Here is a 7,523-nt window from a genome sequence, read left to right as displayed (position 1 = left end):
TCTTCCATGTCATCTGCCATGATATTTTTGCTCAGAACCAGCCAACCATGGATTAAAGTCTCTGAAACTATGATCCAAATAAAATTTTCCTCCTCAAGTTGTTCTCGTCAGATAGTTTGTTCACAGCAATGAAAACATGACTGATACACTGAGGTATCTGTGTATCGCTTTTATTTTGAGTTTATGAGTTTAAGAACAAAAAAAAATTGCAGAATCCCATCCATAATAGACTGCAAAACCTAGGCTTTCCAAAGAACCACATTCCCAAGGTAAGAAAGAATTAATTACCCATTCCCTTTACTCTTTAAGAAGAAACTTCCCTCTACATGTGCCCACACCATCATCTAAGAAGCTAGTAATCATAAATTGGCCCTCATGCTGGTTTACAACCAGAATTCATACTACCTGGGTGGCTAGAAAAACCTCAAAACCAAGAATGTAGTTAGAAGTGGGCCCAGACCAAAAATGTCATAGGCATTTGAAAAACAAATACAAACCTATTTGTAAAGAACCCCCTTTACCTCACATTTTGAAAAAAATATTCCATCCTTGTGGTCTCTTTAAAAAAAAAAAAAGTTGAAAATCAATGAGTACCTGAGGCACAATAAGAGCCTGCAGAAATAATAAACTACAAAATAAAATGCATAAAAAAACCTAACTGTTGCAACTGTAGGACACAGAATATAAAACATGCTTAATACATCTCAAGAAGTGAAAACAGAACTCTGAAAGATGAGTAAAATCAAGAAAAGACCTAGTTTCCAGAAGTAAAAACTATAATTGAGATTTTTCTAAAAAATGGGTGGGTTAAGTTACATACTAGAATTATTATTATTGAAATTTCCTCATCTCTTGGGTTCTGGAGTTCTGGTTTTGTGTTTTGTTTCTTTCTGTCTTTCAGGTCACTCAGTCAAAGTCTCACTAATTCTACTATCTCTAAAAAAGAAGGCATCCTTTGGAATTTAGAGAATTTTAGTTCTTTATCTTTTCCTCAGTACTTAATCTTTTCCTGGTTTAACCATTCACAAGGTTTTGACTATGTTAATAATTCCCACACCTGAACCTTTGGCACAAATTGTATTCTGAACATTAGACCATTTCTCACTTGGAATTTCCCTGTGGTACTTCAAAGTCAGCATTTCCAGAGTGAAATTCCTGTATTATTCCACCAAATCTTCTATTCTTCCTGGGCTCCTGATTTAGCCTTTGACACTCAAAACATGAAATTTCTAAGAAATCTTTCATGGTTTCTCCTACTTTTCTCTTCCAGATCTGGTTGTTATCAAGTCAGGGCCACTCTAGCATTGATGCTTCCTTTTGCTTCTATTTCCACAGCTGAAATTCAGGATTCCTTGAAGTTTCTTTCATCACCTTCTAACCTCTCATCTCTTAAAATGCTAATTCCTGTCACTACCAGAATTATTTTTCTAGAAATATTAGTTTAATCCTATCACTACTGGAGCAAAATGTTTTAGTGGTTCACACTGAAAAGTGATAGTTCATTGCATCCTGGCAAGTATAATCTCTTCAAATAAAGCTCTACACAGTGTTGTTGCCCTGGTTGGAGTGCATCATGAAGATTATAGGTTTTCATGGACTTTTGGATAGAGAATGTTAGACACCCACACTGATAATGGATAAGGAAAAGATGCTACAGCATCATACTGGGTAAATCCTCGATACAAAATTGTCTTAGGTTATGTTCACAGCAACCTAGTCTCCTACTTTAGATCTGAGAAGTGGCAGTTGGTGAAATCCCTTATAGTCACTCAACCAGGAACCACCAGATAGATGACTTCAAGTAAAATGAAAAAAAAAATCAAGAGTCATAGAAAAATTGCTACAGAACAATGGAATGGGGGTTTGGAAGTTTTTAAGACTTAGAGAAAGGGGAACTTTCCAGAAAGCTTGGTGGGAGGCAGGGGAACAGCGGCTGCCTGAGTTGCACACAATTAGGGTGCTCCTTCCCACTCCCCCACATCAGCCCCAACCTACTCACCTGCTGTAGAAAATGGTGAAAGAAACCACTTATTATGATGTTTCAGGGGTCAAACCCAATGCCACCAGAAAGAATTGAAAAAGACACAGAAACTGGCCTTGAAGTACCACCCTGATAAGAATCCAAATGAAGGAAAAAAGTTTAAACAGATTTCTCAAGCTTATGAAGTTCTCTCTGGTGCCAAGAAAAGGGAATTTCATGACAAAGGAGGAGAATAGGCAATTAAGGAGGGTGGAACATGTGGTGGTTTTGGCTCCCCCATGGACATCTTTGATATGTTTTTTGGAGGAGGAGGAAGGATGCAGAGAGAAAGGAAAGGTAAAAACATGTGTCAGCTCTCAGTAACGTTAGAAGATTTATATAAAGTGCAACAAGAAAACTGGCTGTGCAAAAGAATGTGCTTTGTGACAAATGTGAAAGCCAAGGTGGTAAGAAAGGAACAGTAGAGTGCTGTCCCAACTGCCAAGGTACTGGAATGAAAATAAGAATTCATCAGATAGGATCTGGAATGGTTTAGCAAAATCAGTCTATGTGCATGGAGTGCCAGGGCCATGGGGAACAGATCAGTCCTAAAGATAGATGTAAAAATTGCAATGGAAGGAATATAGTTCAAGAGACAAAGATTCTAGAAGTTCATATTGACAAAGGCATGAAAGATGGACAGAAAATAACATTTCATGATGAAGGAGACCAAGAGTCAGGAGATATTGTGTTAGATCAGAAGGACCATGCTGGTTTTACTCGATAAGGAGACAACCTTTTCATGTGTATGGACATACAGGTGGTAGAAGCATTAGGTGACTTCCAGAAGCCAATATCCAGAGGTACTATTAGTGTCAGACCTCTTAATGGGACCAGTGAATAACACTCACTGCAGGCATTTTATATGCAGTAGTGAATGAGTGTAGGACTATAATCATGCTCACTACTTGCTATTGTTTTTGTTTTAATATTCAATTATAGTAGTGTTTTAAAAGTTAAATGAAGAAAGAATAAACATAAATATAAAAGCTCAAAAAATACTTAGAGAAAGAATGTAAATGAATTCAGATAGGCTAATTGCTATGACAACTCCAGATTTCAGGGGCTTAATACAATAAAAATTTATGATGTTACATTCCCTTTTACTCTGTGGTTGGTTGAGGTTCTTTAGAAGGGATTTACATTAGTCAATGTCATGTCACTGTAATAAAATACCTAGCGTGAGAAACTTATGAAGTAAAGAAAGTTTCATTTTGACTTACAATTCTAGATGTTCAAAAGTTCAAGATCCAGTGGCCACATCAGTTTGGGCCTCTGGAAAGGGCATCAGGGTTTGGCAGGAGTGTATATTGAAGTAAGTAATCACGTCTCAAGGCAGGAAGCAGAAAGAGACTGAGAAGAGACTAGGATCTCATAATCTCTTTGGGGGAATACCCACCTCCCCTACATGACCTCAGGACCCCTACTGGGTCTTACCTCTTCAGGATCTAAGTACCTTCCAATACCACCACCCCAGGTGCCATACCTTTATATATGGAGCTTTGCGGGGACATTGATCCAAACCATAGCAAGACCCTTTCCATTTGGTGAACCTACCACCTTCAGGAGTTACAGTCCTCCCCTGGATTCTTTGTCTCTGGCTGGCACTCAAAGGGGAAAAGAGCACATGCAGCTCACTGGGAAGAGCTGGGCCTGGAGGCCAGGACCATCCCTTCTATCCCATTTTTTTTTTTTTTTTAATATATTCTTTACTTGTTTGAAGGCCTTTGACACATCATATACAAATTCATTCACCTGGTTGTACCTGGTACATGATATAGTTACACAGGTCATGTAATCATATATGCACATAGGGTAATAATGTCCAATTCATTCTACTATTGTTCCTACTCCCTTGCCCTCTCCTCTTCCTTCACGCCCCTCTGTCTAGTCCAAAGTATCTCTATTCTTCCCCCTCCCATTGTTGTGAATAGGCATCTGCATATCAAAGAAAACATCAGACCTTTGGTTCTTTAGGATTGGCTTATTTCATTTAGCATAATATCCCCCAGTTCCATTCATTTACTGGCAAATGCCATAATTTCATTCTTTAAGGCTGAGTAATAACCCACCATGTATATATATCACAGTTTCTTTATCCATTCATCTGTTAAAGGGCACCTAGGTTAGTTTAGCTATTTTGAATTGAGTTGATATAAACACTGATGTGGCTGCATCACTGTAGGATGCTGTTTTTAAGTCCTTTGTCATCCCAGTTTTTTTTGACTAGAGCTAGGCCATATGTCTATTGGCAGGTGAGTAGTTAAGACAGTATATTTTGTCCTTCAGATTATATTTTGAAAAATAGATAACACTGTGTGAAAATGGAAAGAATAAAATATTAAATGGAGAAAAGGTGTGATATAAAATTAAATGTAGTCAAGTACTAACTCTGTTAATAAAAGAATTCTATATATTTTCTTTCAAAAATGACTTTAGAGAAAATAATCATTTGCATTTTAATCTATATCTGAACAGTGAGGTTGCTGAGATTCCTCTTGACATAGTTTTTTCTGTATTATCTATATATTTTTAAATTATTTTGTAGTTGTAGATGGAAATGTGGTGCTAAGGATTGAACCCAATGCCTCACATGTGCTAGGCAAGCACTCTGCCACTGAGCTACAGCCCCAGACCCTGTATTATCTATATTATTAACAATGAAACTGTTACTTTTAAAAATAACCATTACCCAAAGATTTTTAAAGAAAGACAATGGAGTGACTTTAAAAGATTTTTATAGAATTCACAAAACTTACCTGTCACAGGACCCCATGCACAGTAAAGCTTAATAAATATTCATTGATTGATCAATGTATTATTGAATAGAATAATTAAGTGTAAAAAGCCTAAGAACACAATGTTAATAATGAGTTATTTCGATAGACACTATTCAAGATGTGGTAACGGGTAAACCAAATAACCACATTTTCTTTAAATTACCTTAATTTCAGTTTTATTTTTATTTTATTTTTTATTGGCCTTAATTTCAATTTTAAAACACTATAATCATTCTGTATTTGTGACACCAATACTAGTGAGTTAACAGTGATAGTGTTTTCTGAACTTTGTTTATCATAGTACTATTTATAGCATTTTTCAGTCATACCTGGAATTGCAATACACCATTATTTTATTATTTTTATTTAAATTACTTTTAATCAAAATTTAGCTTTGTTCTAAACAAAGATACCAGTAAAATTGCAGGAATGTAATATTGTTTTCTATACATATTAAATATGTAATTGTCAAAATTAAAAATATTTGTGTTTTTGCACTCTCCTGATCATCTTTTTACCCCCAAGTTTACCACCCTTAGGGAGTAACTGACTTATAATGTGTTGTATTTGCCTATTTAATGTCTTAGGTTCAAGCTTCTTTGTGTTTGGGGACCATGAACAACATATGTTTTGCTTAGTTGGCATCTCATTTGTTTATTTTTGAAGTGCTGAGGCTCAAACCCAGGGCCTCATCCATGAGAGGTAACCACCCTATCACTGAGCTACACCCCATCCTGCTGGCATCTGGTTTTATGATTTATGATCTAGTTTCATGATATATGTTTATACACAGGTACCAAAAATTAAATGATTTAATAGATGGTGTATAGGGTGACCTTTTTTTTTTTTACATGCCAGTTGTTTTTTGTTGTTGTTTGTTTTTTTAACAATGAATACTGTATTTCTCCATGCCAACCATTTTCAGTGGATGTCCATTGATATAATGTAGAATATTTCAATGGCAAAACTTCATAAGTTGGATCATACATGGAGCATTTTTAAAGTCCAGAATTCTTTGCTTTGTACATAGCTCAGATGAGTCATGATAGTCATGATAGAGAAGTAACTATTCTTTCTTGAGATCATATTCCTATTCCAAGAGAAGACAGTTGACCAAAGTAAAGAAAAAGAGGCTAATCATTAATTTTAGACTTGGATGAAGGTTTCTTTTTGGATGATAAATAAAAGGCAAGCTTTAAGTCTTGAAACACTTTAAAAACAGAGGAAATTCCAGAATCTGTCTAGGGAAATCCTTAGGCTAGAGATCTGTTTGGGGTGATTTACGGGTTGTCTGAAAGTATGGATGTGGTTTCGAGGTTATTTCTGGCTTTGTGGTTTTTATGATTAAGTCACTAATTTTTTTAAGGTTAAGTTAAGGAGGAATGGGAGCCAAGCAGGACAGGGTGAAGTCAGCAATATAATAATTGAGACACATAATGAAGTAGTTATTAAACCAAATGACTTAATTAGTTACATTAGATAGATTAAGGCAGAAAATGTGTAAGATTTTCTTTTCCTATGTTTTAAAAGCAAATAAAACTCTTTAGCTCAAATTCCACCTACAAAGTCTGTGGAGCATCTCATAAAACAAGAGCTAACCAATGAACATTAGCATTCATTTTGGAGCACAGGCTTTTTTTGTAGTAAGTATTTTCTTGGATACTGATGACCATAAACACATTGGCTGAATTATTTATTGTTTTTACGAATGAGGTGTGACTGAGTTTCTAGCATACGTAGTCATTCCATTATGTGATTCAGTCTTTGGTTGTATTTTAATTGTTGAACCAAAAACTATATGATTAATTAGAAAGGAAGACACCCAAGGGAAAAAAAAAAGTCAGTATTTTGCATTCTTCTAGTGAAGAACTATGAATTGCTTTTTCTCCCTTTTGATATCTAAAAAGGAATATTGTACATCTGTAAGATAAAAGGAAAGAACAGGAAAATATAGCAGTGAAATTCTAGATCAGGGCCCATGGTAAATGTCCCATTTGCTCCATATTTCACGTGTTTGAACCCTGCCCCTACCATACAGAGCTTCAGTGCTCAAATGTCTCGGCATACTGTTCTACTTCTCTGACACTACCATAATACCTGTGTAAAGAGTTTGTTTCATTTAACTATCTACAATGCCTCATCTGTTTTGAAGCTGGATATAAATTATAAATAATAGATGATGAATTTGGCCTCTATTTTGACTTTTGATGGCAATCATAGCCACAAATGCAAATTTTAGTAGTTTGGCACTGAGTTATAATGCCTAGGATTTATAAATAAAATAATAGAAATGATTCTGTACTACAGACTGTTGAGAAACAAACGGATGTACCTTTTGGTCCTCTCCAGTCAGTTAGCTGGAGGAATCACTGGTCTCAAGCATCCCCAAGAGGCAGAGTGGCAGACCTGTCTTGTTGCCCTGAACTATTCCAACTGCACATCCTACAACAGTCCTCATGCTGCCCTGTGGGAAAGACTTGTTTGATTATTGGTCTTTTCAGTCACATTGTGTAGACAGCAGTCATGTTCAAGGGTACCAAAGTATCTCAATTTGTGATAGTGCAAGTGTCTCTTAGTTTCAAAAACTATGATATGAGCAAACTAAATTATACTATTTACCTTGCTTTATTGGAGAAGAAGGGGACAGGGTAAAAAAAAAATGGTCACATCACACTGATAATAGCATTTGAATCCACTTCTACAGATTCCAATGCTTTTGCATT

General features: G+C 35.8%; 1 pseudogene; it reads left to right on the top strand.

The window, feature by feature from the left end:
- The first annotated feature begins 2,011 nt into the window (after positions 1 to 2,011).
- On the top strand, positions 2,012 to 2,864 carry LOC143398180 (dnaJ homolog subfamily A member 1 pseudogene; annotated as a pseudogene).
- The last annotated feature ends 4,659 nt before the right edge of the window (positions 2,865 to 7,523 follow it).

Source organism: Callospermophilus lateralis, chromosome 4 (assembly GCF_048772815.1).
Source record: "Callospermophilus lateralis isolate mCalLat2 chromosome 4, mCalLat2.hap1, whole genome shotgun sequence".
Taxonomy (NCBI): Eukaryota; Metazoa; Chordata; class Mammalia; order Rodentia; family Sciuridae; genus Callospermophilus; species Callospermophilus lateralis.
The sequence above is the reverse complement of the archived record's forward strand: the minus strand, read 5'-3'. Positions and strand labels throughout refer to the sequence as shown.